General features: G+C 38.9%; 1 pseudogene; it reads right to left on the minus strand.

Moving 5' to 3' along the window:
• The window catches only part of LOC118888378, an 89,125-nt pseudogene extending 69,433 nt beyond the window's left edge, over nucleotides 1-19,692 (minus strand).
• Between the last annotated feature and the right edge of the window lie 672 nt (nucleotides 19,693-20,364).

Here is a 20,364-nt window from a genome sequence, read left to right on the forward strand (position 1 = left end):
TTCTCCACAGCTTCTTTTGCTAAGGACAATCTTTTCCCTGTGTCCACTAGATTCAAAACCCAAAGTTACAGAATACCTGGAAGACACTCACATACACAGACTTTCCTTTTGGAGTTTGTGTCCACTGAGAGAGACTGGCATTGAGGAGATCAAAGCCCTTTGACCTGGGAGAGAGAGCGTGAGCCTTTTGGAGAGAACAAGGAGACCAGCACACCATTCTTTCAATTTCCTCTTGTATAGCATACTCCACAGTACATTATACAGGATATTAAATAAGGTACAGTTCATACACATGGAGCTCTAAAACCAACCACATGTGAAATTATCTCTTTCTGGAAACTTTAGAGTTGGTTTTTCAATAGATTTTGAACTCTGTAGGTCTATCGTTGCCTATAAAACTTTCTTCAGTATTAATTAGTGAAGCACAATTTGATATTATGAGCATAATAAAAAAACAAGGGGAAAACAATCACCCTGAATTCACCCTGAAACAGTAGCTGAACAACTTAAATAAAAAACAGATGAAGAATCTATGCAAGTTAGAAAAAAGAGTGAGAATTCCTAAAACATGAGCAATATTAGAATCTTGCCATCCTGGTAAGGGGGAGGGGGTGCTCAAAGCCAGATTTAATTTAATTCTATTTGAAACTGAATTTTGTGCCATTTCTTGCAATAAGAGTTGCGGAGCACATTTATACTTTCTTCACAAACCTGACCACGCTACTCCTCTTCTCAAAACACTCTAATGAGTCTCCAGTGCCCTCAAGATAAAGCCTCAGTTTGTTAGTACACCAAAGTTTCCTCTTCATGACCAGGCACCTGTAAGTCTTAGCCCTTACAATGCCCCTCATATTCGGTTTCTAGTCATACCTGCAGTTTTCCACACAAGCCATCTTCTCTCTCACCTCTTGCCTTTGTTCCTGTTGCTTCAGTTACTGGGATAGAGCACCCATTCCCCTGTTCTTTGCAAGGAGAACTTACTCATCCTTCAAGTCTCTGCTCTAGGGAGCCTTTTCTCACCATCCAACCCCCATGGGAGGCCATACTTATGCCTTATCTGCATTTGCACAGCCCTCATGCCTGCCCATCACAATACTCATCACACTTGTGTAACTATCCATTTATATGTCATCCTCATAAAGCTGTGAGCTCCAGAAGAGCAAAGGTTGTCTGTCTTACCTTTTTATCCATAATGCCTGGCATACAGTAGATGCTTAATAAATATTTGTTGAATGATGAATGAAGTAGGAATTGCTTCTAAGAGGAGCTATTAAACAATGGAGTGGAATGCCTCAGAGGGCAGTGGCTTCCTCATAACTGGGGTGTCCTAGCAGATCATAGTCTACCACCAGTCTGGGAGGCTGTTGCCAGAACACATATTTCAATTAAGGGTTAAGCAAGGTGACTTCTGAGGTCTCTTCCAACTCTGACTTGAAGCAAACAAATCTCTGTAATGCCAAAAAAAAAAAAAAATTCTGTCACTTCAATTAAATTCATTATGCTTGAATTCAAATTTATGTTCAATTTATATGTAATATAACCCCCTGCATTGGCTGGATACCCTCACATACATTATCTCATTTTGTCCTCACTATTATGTGAAGCACATTTTGCCATCTCCATCTTACAGATCAGGAAACTGAAGCTCAGCAAGGTAGCATTCACAGAGCCAAGATTCAGATTTTGATGGGTTTGACTCAGAGTTCAGGGACCTCTCCATTACATCCTACTTAAATGATCTTGCACGGTGCTAAGATTCCCGAGGAAGTTGCGTGAACATAACATAGACAGTCAGACACACTTGGAAAGAAAGGTGGCCTAAGGGAAAGTTTGATAAGTGAGCCTAAATGTTGGATACCCTCCCTTTGTCCTGCTTTCTGGTGACCCCTTTATGCTTTTCTCTTACCCTCAGGATTGTACTTTAATAACTGAAATTAAGTCATCCACTACTGAAACACAAATGAACTCATTACTATTAATATTAATTTGTGCCAATGTTCAAAGAATTTTAAGCCTGCTTTGGAATTTGAGAAACTGCTTTAGGAATCACTGAAAAATAAAACATGGAAGGGTACGAATGGAAAGTAGTAGTCCTGTTTGATGAATCTGGCTCTATTTTGGGTTTTCTCTGTGGGGTTTTGGGGAAACTTCTTTAGGCAAAATGTATCACAAATTATGCATGCTCTTCTTCAGAAATTAATGATCAGAACTATGAATACAGCAATGTTGAGAATTCCAACTCTCCAAGCAATATTTCATCTTTACTCACAAATATATGCAGAAAACAAGTTGATATTAAATTTTTCTTTTTTATCTTATGACATTGGAATACTACTTTATTAATATTTTTTTATAGGAGGAAGAGTCTTAATTTTTATTTAACTTTTTCTTCAACATCAGCCATGAAAATAAATTATAAGGGAAATACACTTATTGATCATTCTTCCTTTTTCACCTCTTTCCCTTTTGACAGAAAATGAAATGTAGAGTAAAAATGGAGAGAATGCAAACATGTCTGTCCATCCAGAGCATGTGGATTTTAATAGAATATAGATCATCTTTATCAACAATGAAAAGCTCCATGTCCTACTTGAAACATTTATCCCAAACTTAAACCTTTACAATATTAATTTTCATATCCCTCAAAGAATAGCCATAACATGGCTATTAATTTCTATGAAAAGAGAAAAAAATATGTGAAGGACAAATCATAAAATGATGCATTGAGTGACAAAAATGTTACTTTAATGTTAAAACTTTGTTTTTGTCTTTCCACAATACTAGCAGAATTGTACTGGATGAAGGGGGTTAAAAGAGAATCCTTACACTTAAAACATGAACTCAACGTACCTCTTCAATTTTAAAAGAAATATCTAAACAAACAGTATAATAAATAATTGCATTAGGATAGTACTCTAGGCATGAATCTCTGATTCTATACTCTTGCAAGGAGAATTTTAACAAGGAAGATTTTGTTCATTATGTCAAGTCAAAAATATTAATATTACCTTTGTGTTCCTGACTGTTTTCATGAGTTCCTGAAAATGTCACTCAGTTAGAATTTATTACTCTAAAATTTAAGAGTCTTAGGCTTTTTGAGTCTTTCATCACATAGGCAGGTTGAAAAGCAACATTGATCACTTCACCTAGACATGTTTGTAGCAGACAAATACCTGGAAAAATCAGTCATTCTTCATCATTAAGAAAATGAAAAGACAAGCTATAGACAGGGAAAAAATATTTACAATACATATATCTAATAAAGATAGTTATCCAGAATATATAAACTACATCTCCAACTGAATATAAAAAGGTAATCAACTCAATTAAAAACCACAAAAATCTGTGCACTGTTAACAAAAAATATATATCAATGGCCAGTAAGAATATGAAATGATACTCAACGTCATTAGTCAACAGGGAATGCCAATTAAAACCACAAAAGACACCACTGTATTCACACTAGAATGGTTAAAATGAACAAGAATGATGACAGGAAGTATTGATGAGAATATGGAACAACTTGGAATTCTCATGATTGCTGGTGGAATTGAAAAATGGTACATCCACTCTGGAAAACAATTTGACGGTTTCTCACAAAGTTAAACATATACTTACCATATGATCCAAAATTCCACTCCTAGGCATGTACCCAAGAGAAATAAAAACACATCTACACAAAAACCTGCATATGAATGTTCATAGCAGCATTATTCACAATAGCCCAAATCTGGAAACATCCCAAATGTCCTTCAGCTGGTGAATGAATAAACAAATTGTGGTCCATCCATACAGTGGAATACTACTCAGCAATAAAAAGGAATGAACTTTCAATTCACACACAACATAGATTAATCTCAAAGCCATTATGCTGAAAGAAAGAAACCACACACAAATAGCCCATACTGTCTGATTTCATTTATGTGACATTCTGGAAAAGTTAAATCTAATCTATGGTGACAAAAAGCAGGTAGGTCTTGAACACTGTGGGAGAAGAAAAACTGATTTCAAAGGGGCAGGATAAAACATTTTGGGTCATGGAAATATTTTATATCTTGACTCTGGTGATGATTATATGACTATATATGTTTGTCAAAACTCATTAAACTGCACCCTTGAAATGGGTACATTTTATTATATAAATTATAATGCAATAAACTTGTTTTAAAAATTACAATAAGAAAATGCTCACTTAAAAATAAGAAAAAAAAAATAAGAAAGAATGTGAGATTATAACGATAGTTAGTCCAAGGTATATTCTACCAGCAGCAAACGATGGGTCAACATATCTTCATTTGTGGACAGAAATGGACTATATACATTATAGGGGCTGAATGTGCCAGAGCAGCAGACAAATCTGTCTGTTTATACTGCTGCCTCAGTCTGTACCTCTAAGTCATGCTCCCAAATTGCCCCAACAAGTCGTACACACTTTGATCAGCATGAGGTCAGTGTCCAGCAATCCTGGTCCCTACTCCAGATCCCTGGCCTGGCACACAGTACACATTCATCAAATGGTCCAGAATTCCTCACTTGCCAATTAACTCGAAATGAATTTCTGAAGAATCATGAGATAGGCCGTGTATCCTTTGAGATACTAGAAAATAAAGTGTTAGGTAAATGACCAATTTCAGCTCAGGAGGAGTTGCAGACATGTGTTTAACAACCCAATTAATAAACTGCAGTGGGAGAAAACAGAACAACCGAAATAGTTATATATTTCAATGTTTTTCAACTTTGTTTGGTTTGTTGACCACTTGTACTAATTCCTATTTGACTCTACATGCTGGCACTTTTTATGTAGAACAGAATCTATAAAAAGTACTTGCTGAATGTTCCAAGAGTCTTCTCATGGCATTTTCTTTCATAGTGCAGCAACGCACAAAGTTGAGGCTGCTTCCTACACAATGAACAAAAATTATTTTCATGAAATTAGCTAGAGTGGTAGTAAACTTTGACCTTTGCTACAGTGTGGGGTAGAAGCCTAGAGCTATGGAAACATTTTTATTTTGTTTCCTTACAGAGTAATGAGGGAGGTCAGAGTTGAAAATGCCCCCAGGCTACACTGAAAAAAGGAGTTTGATTCTAACTGCTAGAAACAGCCACCTATGCTTCCTAATCAGCACTTCTGTTCCCACCGCGGGTCTGGTCCTTTTGTTCCGTAAGCCGGTGAGTTCCTAAATGGCACTGATTCATATGAGATCCCCATCTCATTCCGATTTGCTCGGTTGTTAGGAATTCCACTGCCAGAGGCAAACATCAAATCTAGAGGCAAACCTAGGCAAGTCTTTCTGTACACAGGGGTTAAGACTTCCTCACGAAGGAGAAACACAAGAAACAAACACACATTCACAACAGCCACCACCAGCAATACCCCAGTGACCCCTGAAGGTCTGAAACAGTCAACCCACATTCTAGGCTTAAAAATCCAGAATCTCACAGTTTTCTATGCTGTCTAGGCAACATTTGTTGCTTTATCTGGGGTATTTTAACGTTTTCTGTATTAGAAAAATGTGGCAAAGAACGATGTAAGTATATAAAACGTATTAGGTGGATTTTCACAATGGGAAAGGAGTCTGTTTTTAAAAATTGGATCCATTCTTGACCTTCCTTGAAATAGTGAATTTCCCCAGCATGCTTAAAAACTATCAATTAACCTTCAAAACTTAAATTTCCATGAGCTTCTCAGGAACACATTATGAAACACACTGTATTAGATTCCAATTGCTGCTGTAATAAATTATCACAAACAGAGGGGCTTAAAACACACAAATGTATTCTCTTACAGCTCTGGAGGTCAGAAGTCTGAAATGTGTCTCACTGGGCTAAAATCAGCTTGTCAGCCAGGCTGCATTCCTTCTGGAGACTAGGCAGAAATCCATTTCCTTGCCTTATTCAGTTTCTCGAAGCCACCTACCTTCCTTTTCTCATAACCCCTTCTTCCGTCTTCAAAGCCAACGATGTAGCATCTTCAAATCTCTCTCCTCTGACTATGCTTGCATCCTTGCATCTCCTTCTAAGACCTTCTTGCCTTCGTTTTATAAGCACTTTTGTGTACATTCAGCCTACCCAAAATACCAGAATAGTCTCCCCATCTCAGGGTCCTTAAGTTAATCACATCTGCAAAGTCCCTTGTGCCATGTAAGGTAACACAGGTACAGGTTCCTTAGATTAGAATGTGGACATCTTTCTAAGGTCATTATTCTGCCTACCATACACAGTGGTATGTTATTTTCTACGTAGTTTTGGGGAGGAAAATTTTTCTTCTTTCCTTCTAGGTTCTTCTGGCTGGTCTAATAATTAAGTTGACATGAGAAAGATTAGTAGGAGAAAATCAAATTTAATTATGAATTCTAATGGGACCCCATAAGAATATGAGACCCATAGGCAGTCAGACAACTGAGGTTTATATGCTATCCTGAACTAAGGAGGAGGGGTAGGGGTTTGAGACTTCAAAGGGGAGGAAGACAATTCGCAAGGAGAAGCAGTAATGTTTGGTAAACAAATGTTTGCCATGCCAAGGGAGAAATCTTTCTTATGTAAAGCAAAGTTATCTTCGGTGACGCTGTCTTCCAGGTACAGGCTCCCTATCTAAATTCTTCTAGGCAGTTAAGGAGAAGGTATAAAGAAAAAAATTCCTGACTTTTCTGTTTCTTAACAATAATCAGCTTAAAATATCCTCATGTCAAAGAGACACATTTTGGGGTGGCATATTTTGCTCCCCTACAGCAGTTAGAAAAAAAGTAAACTAATGAACTAATTCGTAAGTTCTCTGTCCTTGTGCATGGAGTTGCAGTGTAGGAACAATTGATAATATTTGTCTATGAGCTAGGTTTAGAATAATGCCAATGTAAGAAGATAGAAGGTTGAAAACATTAAGTTCCATTGGACTAAACTTGAATGATCTTGAGGCAGGAGATAGATGGGGCCCAGGCTGAGCAGCTGGAGTCTGTCCCGTGTGTACAGATACTCCCAGACAAAGATAGTAGCGGGAGCAGAGAGGAGCTGAGCCCTGCCCAGAGAAAAGATAAAGAGACCACATATTCCTCATTCTCGGGGTCAAGAAGACCTTCCTGACTACACAGGAAGGCTCCTCGGAGGTCAGAAGGGAGGGGGCGCCACCCCATAGTAGGTGATGTCAACCTACCCACAGGCCTCTGTGCTGGAATCCAACTTGGCTAAGGGATGCACGCACACACATGGGAGGACCCTGAGATAAACCAAATACGGACTCAGAACCAGGCAAAGCAATGGGACTTCCGTGGCCTCCAGTGGTTAAGACTCCACACTTCCACTGCAGGGGGCATGGGTTCGATCCCTGGTTGGGGAACTGAGATCCTGCATGCCATGCAGTGTGGCCAAATAAATAAATAAAACAAATTCATTAAAAAAAAAAAAAAAAAAAAGAACCAGGCAAAGCAAGATGATTGGCCAAAGGAAACCCGGAAGAAATGCCCCATTTAATCATTCAAACTACCATGAAGACTGACTCTCTCTCTGAGCCCACCCATGTGTGTATTCACACATACTCTTTTTTTCCTCCTAAGAAGCACTTTACTTGTTTCACTACTTTCCGTCCCTTTGCTGAAATTCATTTCTACAAAGCACACAAGCCAGGGCCTTGCCACTGGCCCTCGTGGTCTAGTGGTTAGGGTTCAGCGCTCTCACTGCCATGGCCTGGCTTCAATCTCTGTTCGGGGAACTGAGATCCTCCTTCAAGCCGCTGCCGGACGAGGCCACCCGAGATCAAGCTGAATTCAGTTAGAATTTTGTGACAGAAGCAATATGTATTCTAATTAATCACATACATATTTTGTCAAACTCATGTAAGGTACTTAGCTCCCATTCCATCTATGTGATATAGAACAATGAATAACATGTAGATAATCCTCTTTTACATGTTTTAGTTGCCTAAATAAATTCCCCTCCTGAAAGAATGGGTTGGATTATTTATTCTTTAGTAACAGAGAATCTAAACACACCTTTTAGCTATTTGGAGGTCACATAGGCTTTAAGAAGCTGCTCTGTCATTATTGACTCGTAAAACTTAACAGCCCATGAACGCTGCCCGAGTTCAACACCAAAGGCTAAATAGGATAAAACACTGCATTAATTACAGTCTATTATCATCAGCTGTTGGTTAGGGGAAATGTGGTTATATTGAAACTTCAAAATACATTAAAAAATTAAACACTTTCATAACAGTAACAGCGAAAACATTTTTAAGGTAAAAATTTCCTATTCCACACCTCAAACAGCTTACCTGTGTTCACTATGCCTTGCTATTTTCCAGTTCTCGTGTAGGTACATACATACATTTATACATACATACATACCTTGTTTTCACATACCTGTAATCATAATATAGATACAAATTTATGTTTGGCTTTTTACACCCTAATATGTTTATTTTTTTCAGGTAATTATGTAATGGTCATAATTTTTATTTTAATGGCTACAGTGTATTCCACAGCATGGATGTCACATGATTTTCTTGATTCTATGATTAGACGTTTATGTTGAATCCATTTTTTGACCATGATAAACACTGCTGTACATAACATTTTGGGGTGTGTTTTTCTTGGGGATTGGGGAGATTATTTTCTCGGGACAATTTTTAAAATTGTTATATAATAGTCATATGGAATTTTAAAACAAATAATAACAGGTTTTGCTCCATGTTTGTACATAGTAAAAGTATCACTAGAGACAGGGAAAGTACTTTTAAAAGATGTCAATAATATTTTTATACCAACATTCATACCTTGCCTGAAATCATTTTCCTGAGGACAGAAATAAGAGTGAAGAATATGCCGAATGAGTACAACGGTTAAATTATACACAGATTATTGTTGATTACGTAGAAAAGTTTATATAGAAAAATTGTGGAGGAATAAAAGGAACAGTGAATTTAAAAAGACTATTGCTATATGTCAATGGAGCAAATTACGAAATTCTGTACGTAACTCATGTATATGGTTTATATTCAATTCCATGCTAAATATTTAATAATCATTGCTCCTCTCCTGAGAATTAAATTCTTAAAGAATAGGGATTTGAAGTTCTATTTATGTTACGTAGGCTACAAAATTTTAGAGGTAATAGAGACATGTTAGAATTTTCAAAGTACATATATTTTGATGTCAGTAATAGAGTGTAAGGCAAGAAGTAGATTTGGTTTTATCAGATGATGGAATGATGGAATGACGGCAATTTCTATTACATTCTTCATGCTGCTTGTCACTTTACTCTTAATTCAAATGTACAAGGAGGAAAGACATTTTGTTAAAACTGTCAGTAAAATACTTAACAAAAGAAGCGAGCCATGTGTTAAAGGTTCCAAGAGGTGGGGGAAACACTGCAATAAATCGAGACCCTCTCCAGCTTTAATTTCATTATGTAGCTGCACAGTGTTTATCTAAAGAATTCACAATCATATGTAATTTGACTTTTAAGTAGGAAATATGACCAATACAGACTGAAGCATTAAAAGTTGTAAGTGCCTGTTCAATAATGTGAGAGAAGTCAGGATTCACACTAATGGGAAAGCTGGTTGGCTACCTTTACAGAGGAGAATATCTTTCAGTGGAATAGTTGTCCCTGACCACAGTGAGTTGATCCACTAGAGAATTCCTCATGCTTAATATAAGAGAATACTGATACACTCAAAATTTTAAATGGGCTGAAGATTCCATTACATAGTACTGCGAATAAAATTGGCAAACCTGAATCTCTGCGAGGTGCTATTGACACGATAATAATGATCAATTTTCTGAAAGGAGAATCTTTAGGATAAGAGGAGCTACCTCTAATTTGTAAACAATAGAGAACTTATACAAAGTAGCATGATTAGCTTGAGAGACTAATTTTGAAAAGTAACTTTATTTCTGTATGATGTCATTTTATTCATATTTTAAACATATAACTTTTAATTAATTAATTCTCTCATTCTTTCACTCAGAGTATTAAGTGCCAGATAGTGTGGCTATCTAAGTGAGCAGGACAAACACAAAATCCATGCTCTATGGAGCTTACATTCTAATAGATATCTGTTTATGGCACATATTTTTCCCCAGTACAAAACATCAAAAGGACCCATCATTATTGGTAAAAGAGGGGAAAACAACATAGCAGTATTAACTATCAAATGGAGTTGCAGAGACATTCTAGAAAAGAGTATAACAAGCGGCAATATATTTCAGTGAATACTGGATAGGAAAGAGATAATGCAAGCTCACGGAGGTGTCAGAATTTACACCAAGTTTGGTTTTTCGGATGTCTGAGAGAGCTTTGATATGAACCTCACCTTTCTGTTTTGGGTGGACTCAACCAGAAGAAAAAGACTGTGTCTTTCCTTTGCCCCCAGGTCCTTTTCGATCTGTGGTCCCTCATAACAATAGCACTGGTTGTCACACAGAGAAAGGCAGTAGCCAATAGGTAGTTTCACTCACATCTGTTTTATTTCCATATCCCTTAGATCCCCAAGCTACGTGTGGCTATGTTGCTTGGAGGAAGAATGGAGAATGAATGGCGGGCTACACTACTGACTGTATCTTGTATCAGGTTTCCTTTGAGAAAGAGAAATTTGGATAATCTTGGGATCACAGAAATGTTTAATGGAACTCCAACTAGCTGAGGAGTCAATACCAGTGGGAAAACTCCCTTCAGAGACAAAAATCTGTAGTCAGACCAAATGAGCTCTGTGAAGAGACTAAATCCACCTTGGCAGAGGCAGGGGGCCTCATTTTGGGTGCTTTTAAAGCAATGAATACTTTACATATGGGCTACAAAGGAAGCTAATCACTTTCCATATATTTTAGACACACTCTCTTATAGCCAATACAACCCAGATAGTTCAAGTACCCTCACTGTCCACGTGCCAAAGAGGAAATGCAACACTAGCCATAACTGCATCATCTTTAAAGAAACCCTTCGTGATAATTAAGCTCATTACATTTGAATATTTAATTTCTGCCAGTACACAACTAAATAATTGTTCAAAATATTGTAGTGAAATCTACCAAGACTATTAAAAGTTTACCCAACTATCATCTAGAAAACATTACAAAGTTCCTAGTCAGGAGCATCAGAGCCTTTAGAGGATTTTCCAGTATCACCTTAGACGCCTTCTCAGTATGGTAGAAAACGATCACAGCTTACCAGTAACCAAGACAAATTCCGTCCACCTTCTGCTATTCGAAGTTGAAAATTCACCTGTCAACACTGTCCTTTCCTAACCTACATAGATAATCGTTAAAATCGTTAGGTATTGGCAAAATTCTCATAATTTATAAGATGAGGCTTTGACTTTTAGCCCTTAAACTTTTAAGTTATTTATTTTTTTGTTTTTGTTTTTCAAAAACAGAGGAAAATCCCAAATTATACCTGTTTGGCAAAGGAAGCGATGTCCGTTATTCGTGGCCTAAACATCCAATGCAATGTGCTCTGGAAACATTTCTCTATATCTCTTTAGTCAATAAATAATGGTAATATATTGCCTATGATATCTTTAAATGATATATGGTCCATATCATGCTTACTGGTCCCTGGAGACTTAAAAGCAATTAGTACATAGCTTCTTTTCAGATATAATGATCATCTGAAAACAGGTTTCACAGACCTCCTAAAAGATTCAAAAATTTTGATTTAATATATCTTATGACTATGGCAGAGATAGATAAACACTTTGGTTTACATATCTGTATGTTATTTAAAGCAGTATATGTTCGTTTCCTCTGCTGGAACTTCTTGATTCCTTTGTTACAATGAACCAGAGTTGTTTTTTTCCTCCTATAAAGTTCCAAAATGCAATGTGAACAATGTTAGCTATTTATAAATCAACCAACTTCAACCTCTCCATTTTTCACTATTACCTATTTCCTCAGAGTCTGCTCCTGCCCTTGGAAATTCTGAACACTTGCAAGTCCTTGATGTGGCAGAAGTTTTTATTCGGTCAGCCATTTGGGAGAGTACCTGGACTACCTTCTGCACCAAAATAAAATCCACGCAATGCCAGCCCAAATGCCTCCTCTAAAAGCATCACCCTGGTCCTTAAACGAACACCAACACTGACATTTTAATACACAATTTTAGAGGAAACTAAGAAAATTACACAGTATCTGCTCTGCTATAAATATAAATAATACAATTTAAAGATAAGTATATAGATTAAGATCATTCACGATGTGTTAACAATAATTTGTTCTTACTAAACCCAACAGGGAAAATACAGTTTGCATTCAGGTCACCATTATTAGGACCTGGAGGTCTACATTTTTCTTAGTCTGTAGTCAGTATCTCTATTTGCCAGCAGGAGACTTCTACTTGAATTTTCCTCCTCTCAATTCAGATCAAGTTTGTCCAAATGTCTATTCTTCATCTTCCCTGGACATCTGCTGTCCTTCAGCACCTTCCTATATCAATCAGTGTCATCTTCAATCTCTCATAAGTCCTAGTACCAAACCTCAGAGCCCTTTCTGAATCTTTTTTTGCCCTTATCCTCTGCAACCCTTTGGTCCCTTGATAATCCTTCCAGTGCCTGCCTTTTATATCTGTTCTCTGCTTCACCTAGTCTGAATCCTTGTCACCGCACACGTAGACAATTATAGCAGATGCTTCCTAGCTTTAGAAACTCTCAAGTTCCTTTTGCTCCAATTCATCTCAGACTTTGCTGTCAGAATGACTTGCCTAGGGCTTCCCTGGTGGCACAGTGGTTAAGTATCTGCCTGCCAATGCAGGGGACACGGGTTCGAGCCCTGGTCCGGGATGATCCCACATGCCTCGGGAAGATCCCACATGCCTCGGAGCAACTAAGCCCGTGCACCACAACTACTGAGCCTGCGCTCTAGAGCCCACGAGCCACAACTACTGAAGCCCGCGCACCTAGAGCCCGTGCTCGGCAACAAGAGAAGCCACTGCAATGAGAAGCCCGCGCACCACAACGAAGAGTAGCCCCCGCTCGCCGCAACTAGAGAAAGCCCGCGCACAGCAACGAAGACCCAATGCAGCCAAAAATAAATAATACATAAAAATAAATAAATTTAAAAAAAAAAAAGAATAACTTGCCTAAAACATAAATCTCACTAAAATGTCATTCTATTCAAAACATCCAGTGGTTCTTCAATGACCTTTTGGATGTAGCTCAAACTCTGTGACATCTAGAATTAATTCAGCCTTTTTAGGCTGGTATTCTAGGTTCTGGCCTGACCTTGCCTATGTACTCTCATCCCACTATTCCATGACAGTGACCCAGTTCTCCAGTCAAGGTACCTCTTCACTGTTCACTAATATTATAATCATTCCCAACTACAAGCTTTTCTTCTTGCTTTATCTGGCTGTGTCTACTACTAGGCAGGGTTCCTTAAAGTGTCATCCAAAGGTCACCTATATCAGAATCATCTGAGATGCTTATAAATCATGCAGATCCCTGAATCCACAACTCAGACCTACTGCATTTGGAGACTTAGAATTTACAAGCTTCCCAGGTGATTCTGGTATAGGCTAAATTGTGAGCTCCATCATGTTATGGGTACGTGGAATTCCACTCTTAGTCTCTCTGAGACATAGTGCCTGGCACACATTAGAAGGTGAATATTTTTTAATGGGTAAAATTTATTATGGTATAGAATATCTTAAACAGGAGAATGAATTCTAAATTTCTTTGAATTCTAAATTTCAGGTATGAGGATGAAATTGTCTCTCCTTCCTTTGGTCTCCAATGGTGCCCTAGCTTTTGGCTAAGATCAGGTATGTCCCCTTTAGTCTAGTTTCCATCTGCAAAACTTGGAAAACTTTAGAGCAGGTGCCAGGTGGACTCAAACGTAGGCAGGGTATCTGTCCAGCAAGCATGGAAGGTATGGGTCCTGTTGCAAGCTCTTTCAAGTCATTATTAGAAAGAAGTTAGGAAGTGAAGGCCAGTGGCAGGCTCACAACTAAGTAAATATGTTTTTCTGAGTGACAACAAAATGAAGCCCAGAAAGTTGTCAAATTCACAGCCAGAGTTAATGAAAAACTTGATAGGATGCTGAAGAAACATGGCACACAGAGTTTCTGGTCAGAAAGAATAAACAATCACCACTGAACCAAATTGTCTTCCTCTGACAGCTGCTCACTCAACAATGGAAATGCTCTGGTTAATTTCAAAGCCTGGATGAAACACCACAGAAAGAGGAAATCAAAACAAAGAAAAGAAAGAATATATCCTTATGGAGATTCCCTCGAGAGTAAACACTGAAGGTTAAGATCCGTTTTGAAAAAGGCACTATCTTTTTAAAAAGTAATATATGCACATGATAAAAATAAATTCATTCATAGTAAGGTTATAATGGTTAAAGTAATTCTCCCTCCCATGCCCTTTTCATTTTGTATGAAGGTTTAGATTCTTAAAAAATTGGTTCTTATACATTTATTATGTAGTTTAACCCTTTACTCTGTGGGAGGTGAAAAATAATTCTCCTTCTATCCTCCTGGGTTTTTGGCTGAGACGTCCTGTAATAAAACACAGATTAACAGGAGGAAAACAACGGAATTTTAATAACATGTATACCTCTGTATACATGGGAGAGACCCAGGAAATCTGAGTAACTCCCCAAGATGGCCCAAGCCACCACCTTAAATACAATTTCCAGCTAAAGACAAAAGAAGATGTTGGAGGGGGGAGAAGCAGGTTTTTAGGCAAAGCACAATAAACAAGGGTAAGGTTATGATGCAGGGTGAAGTCCATGCCTTCTTCATTGATAAGGGTTTCATTGATTTTGTTACTTGTCTACCTAGCTAAAATACTTCAGGGAAGAAGAAACCTCATAAAATGAAATTTATATAAGCAAGTTCTAAATAGTTTCATGAAAGATTTGGAGGTGAGATTTATTGTCTTGAGTCTTAAAAATTGTTGGAACGACAACTTGGAAAATAATTATTTTTCTCTCCATATACTTTCCATGTATGTTCATGACTATAAATTGTTAAATTATCTCATTTCTTAAGGCCCAACTTGCTCAGGTAAGTATTTTGCTATTGGAAATATTCACTTTGCCTTTGGTTTACCAAATACTAACCTGAGTTTTGAAATAAATAAAAGTGGAGTGGTCATTCAGAATATTTGATTTCATTGTTTTTCATTCAGAAAGCAAGAATCAGTACTAAAACCCATATGCTCCCCAACAGTAATTTTTTGTTTGGTTGTTTGTCTTTATAAATTTATTTATTTTTGGCTGCGTTGGGTCTTTGTTGCTGCACACGGGCTTTCTCTAGCTGTGGCGAGCGGGGACTACTCTTCGTTGCGGTGAGCGGGCTTCTCATTGCGGTGGCTTCTCTTGTTGCAGAGCACGGGCTCTAGGCGCGCAGGCTTCAGTAGTTGTGGCACACGGGCTCAGTAGTTGTGGCTTGTGGGCTCTAGAGTACAGGCTCAGTAGTTGTGGCGCATGGGCTTAGTTGCTCCACGGCATGTGGGATCTTCCTGGACCAGGGACCGAACCCATGTCCCCTGCATTGGCAGGCGGATTCTTAACCACTGCACAGCCAGGGAAGTCTCCAGTAATTGTTATTTATAGAATTTAACAAATTTTAAGGTGTTATTAGAAAGGTAAAGGCCACTATTTTGTCTTTACATAATATATAATTCTGAGAATACTTAAAACTTTTATTTTCAAAATATTTTTTCAACTGTATCAAGCACCCTTCAACAAATGATTCCTCAGTTCTCTCTCACTAGTGAAAAATCAAATGAAAATGCTGTCCAAATGATTGAGGAACACTGATTGTCTTACAAGCTGACAAACTAAACAACATAAACAAACACAACTCAGAAAGTTCAATTTCTTTGATGCAGCAGCTAAAACTCTAAATAGAGCATGCTCTGCTCATCTCCAGCCCTAGCACACCTTTCCAATCTTTTGATCACACAATACCTTGCCTAACTTGTTGGTTCTTTCCATAGATCAAAGAAGTAGAAATGAAGAATTAAGCAATTAACAGATCACTAGATCGCTTACCTAGCTTCCCTTCAGTAATCTCTCGAACAAACTGTGTGAACGAGATAGCACCTAAAGAAAAATCACGAGTCGACAAGCCTGCACACAGTAGGGGGTGGCGATGACTCTGACTCCCTATCTCAATGATTAACTGAGATTACTTCCGTTTTCCCCTTTAAAAACCTTTGTGGCTGTGCAGAATCTTCGGACGTGATTTTCGGGGGACACTGAGTCTACCATTTCCCCAGATTGCTGGCATTCTGATTAAAAGCAACTTTCCTTTCTACCAAGAAATGCTTCTTGGTATTGATTTTTGAGCAGCGAGCAGTTGGACCTGATTCAGTAACAATGTGAGTAAAACTACATATTTCAAGTGAATATGATCTCAGGGGGCCTCGGCCTGCAGCAGCTTGAAGCTTGAAGCAGGGTTTCCGTTCCCAGACAGAGATTGAGGTCGGGCAGCGGCAGTGAGAACGCTGAATTCTAGCCACTAGACCACCAGGCCCTGGCCCGTCAGCTGTGTAGAAATGAATTTCCACATAGAGATGGAAAATAGTGAAGCAAGTAAAGTGTTTATTAGGAGGAAAAAGAGTACAGGATGTGTGGATAGACACACAGGAGGGCTCAGAGTCGCACCCTTGTGGTAGTTTGAATCACTTTTATGGGGCATGTGTTCTGGGTTTCCTTTGACCAATCATCTTGCTTTGCCTGGTTCTGAGTCCGTATTTGGTATAACTCAGGGTCCTCCCCTGTGTGCGTGCGCATCTCTTAGCCAAGATGGACTAGTATGGGGTGGCGCCCCCTCCCTTTTTGACCTCCAAGGAGCCTTTCTGCGCATGTGTAGCGGGGGAGGTCTCCTTGACTTCGAGAATGAGGAATTTGTGGTCTTTTATCTCTTATCTGGGCAGGGCCCAGCCTCCTCCATCATCCTGCTTTTATGGAGTTTCTGCTATTATGGAGTTTCTGTCCACAGGGGAGAAACTGTTCAGCCTGGGGCCCATCTATCTCCTGCCTCAGTTAAAAGTAACATCTTAATTTACAAACTTTAAGTGAAATATACACTAAATTTATTGATGTAGTAATGACACAACTATGACTTTTATATACATTTCAATATATTACGTATATTTCAGTTGTGATGTAATTGGATTTTTTTTTTGGCCGCGCCACATGGCTTGCAGGATCTTAGTTCCCCGACCAGGGATTGAACCCGTGCCCCTTGCAGTGGAAGCACGGAGTCTTAACCACTGGACCTCCAGAGAATTCCCATCAATATATTACATATATTTCAAATTTTCTTAAATTTTTCTCCTCATGCACAAGCCTTCATTAAAAACACACTTTTCCATGTTGCATTCCTCACGATACCCATAAAGTATATGTTTCTAAGGTGAGAGCAAGCTTTATGTAGAAGCTGCAGAAGAATAAAGTCCTATATCAACCTGCTGTAGTGTATATCAGGGCTTCTCAGCATTGGCATTGTTGATGTGTGAGGACAGATGATTCTGTAGGGGAGCAAAATTTGCCACCCCAGAATGTCTCTTTGGCATGCAGATTATTTGAGCTGAAAACAATCAAGGCCCGAAAGACTCAGGAAGAACCTTCGACCTTCCCCCTAACTGCCTAAAGAATGTAGATAAAGGACCTGATCCAGGAACGGAGCCATCTCCATAGATAACTATAGTATAAACTAGGTGTGTAGACGGGGAGCAGCCTAGCGAAGTCTGCTTGTTAAAATTCCTGTCTGTGTCCTGTTGTCTCTGCCTGGCCCAGCAAATGTTTATTTACCAAACACATGCTTTTCCATCTCCATGTGAATTGCTTTCCTCCTCTTTGAAGTCCCAAATCACTACCCCCAACATCCTCTCTTGTCTGTAGCTGAAGATGGTATTTAAGGTGAGGGCTTTGGCCATTTTGTCGAGTTACTCAGTTCTCCTGGGTCTCTCCCATGTACACATGTTATTAAAATTTGATTTTCTCCTGTTAATCTGTCTCATGTCAATTTAATTCCTAGACCAGCCAGAAGAACCTAGAAGGGTAGAGGAAAATTTCCTTCTCCCCAAGAATTCCTTGTTGTGGGGCTTGCCCTGTTGGATGTTTAGCAGAATCTGTGGTGTCTACCCAGCATTTACCCACTAGATGCCAGTAGCAACTTTCCCCAGGTTGTGACAACCAAAAATGTCCCTGGACATTGCCAAATATCCCCTAGGGGGCAAAACTGTCCCTGGCTTGAGAACTCCGTATTGATGCTTGAGTTGAGACCTGAGTATCATTCCACATTTCTAACTAGTGGAGAAGGAAAATGAACAGTTTCATATTTTATACAGACCACCAAAAATTAAGGTGGAAACTGAGAAAGAATGATCAATGTAACTCAAATGGTAGATTTTTTTTTTTTCTGATTTGATCTAAGAAAAGCAAACAAAAATAGGATCTTTTCAGAACTAAGCAGATTTTTAAAAATCACTTTTCTGTGAAGACTTTAAAATACAATTAATCACAGCCCATAAGGTCATTCGCAGATAGGTGTGTACATGTATCATAGTGACTGGGCCAGTGTATGGGCTGTGCAGTGTGTATCAGGAGGGCAAGGGGACTAGGAGAAAAGCTGGAACTCGGAAATCAGACTGCAAATAAAATACGAGTCTGGACGGTGGCGGGGGTAGAAAGTCAGGAAAGCAAACAGAAATCAAGTGCAATAAATCGTTTGCAAACACAGAAAAGGGTCATCACACAGGACGTTGCCAGAAACTGAGAGAATAAATCAGGGCAGGGGGCAAATTATATGCATGGCCGCAGCAGAAGAGAGGTACCCACACTGACAACGCCTCAGATCGCTCTCCTCACCTAAACTGGCTTATTTCCCTCCCTGTAGAGAGACTCATCCCCAGTAAACCTGGCCTAGAAACCTGTATGTGGTGATCACTGACAGCAGCAATCTGGGTCAGTAGTGTAGGATCAGACTTGCTTGCTTGGCAAAAGCATTTCTGTGACTCTGTGTCCAGCAGCAAAGCGCAAGTGAACAGACTGTGTCTACGCTGACATGACTGGTTTCCACCTCATTGTTGAACTGGTGGCTGCTGGTTTTCAGTCGGAACTGTGAACATACACTTAGACTGGGAATGTGATTGATTGTGTTTATATCTGCTTTCTCATTTTCCACGTGAATTACCCCAGAACACCTCTTCAAGGTGCTAAAAGGCCCTGATGAGTAAATTTAAACAATGTCAGAAGTCACACTTTTTCCATTTGTGTATTTCTCATCTGTTTTGTTGTCTTTATAGCATTTATAGCCATCTGAAATTCTTTATGCCTAGTTTATTGTATCTCCTGCACAGAAATATGAGTTCTCGGAATGCTGGGACCTTACTGTCTTACTAGCTTCTCTCATCTGTGTGCCCAGCACCTAGAACAACACTTGGCTTATAATAGGCATTCAATAAATATTTGTTGAATGAGTAAATGAATGAATGAATGGGCAATAAGCAATTGCAGGAAACGTTTCTCCTATTTGGTCCTCCAAGTAATGAGTCCTTTTAAACATTTCAATCTCAAATTATGCTACGTACGCAGTAATACCATGGATATTGTCAGTCATCCTCCTCTGTGCTTTGGAGGTGTCAGTGACAGTGTCAACAGAGGCTCTGAGGATTTCTCTGTGAACCACAGATGAGCAAATCACTCTGATCTCCTCCATCTTGACATGAGCCACTAAAGACCGCATGCCAGCCTGAGAACTAGAGGTAGCATTAGTGGCTTTGGGGTAAAAGACAGACCACGACGCAAAGCAAGTAATGGGGAGTTATGTTTTTACCTGCCCTCCATACAATTAAAACTTGACCTCCAGCTGTATCTAAATAGGAAATAGAAACGTTTGAATTTAGATAACCCAGTGAAGTGCTACCTATGCCAGATACAATGCATGGGATTAACACCTCTTACAGAAGAAATCATTGCACTAATTAGATCCCAGGAGCCATCACCTGCAACAATGAGCAGAGAATAGTAAATGTGGTACCATATGCATGACTAGCTCAGTGGCTGAATAACTACTAGCTGTTCAGAATCCATTCCCAGCCCAGCCTCTGCACAGTAAATACTCTAGATCTGAGAAGCTGTGGTATGCCACTCAACTCAAATCTGGTAAAGGCAAAGTGAATGGGTTGTATAAGGGGAAAATTGAATCAAAAACATTGGTATTTTGAAGGAGGAATTCACAGCTGGACAAGGCAAGCTGTGAAAATTATGCTTCCTTGCTAAAGAGCTGGCACGGCCTTTGGAATGGGCCCTCATGCTAAGGAGCTCAAAGGATGCAAAAGATTTAACAGAATTCTTTGAAAATTATGCTATTTGAGGGGCACACTACTCTAGTTTGCTCAGTTTTGCTTTTATGCAT

Source organism: Balaenoptera musculus, chromosome X (assembly GCF_009873245.2).
Source record: "Balaenoptera musculus isolate JJ_BM4_2016_0621 chromosome X, mBalMus1.pri.v3, whole genome shotgun sequence".
In the NCBI taxonomy this organism is placed as follows: Eukaryota; Metazoa; Chordata; class Mammalia; order Artiodactyla; family Balaenopteridae; genus Balaenoptera; species Balaenoptera musculus.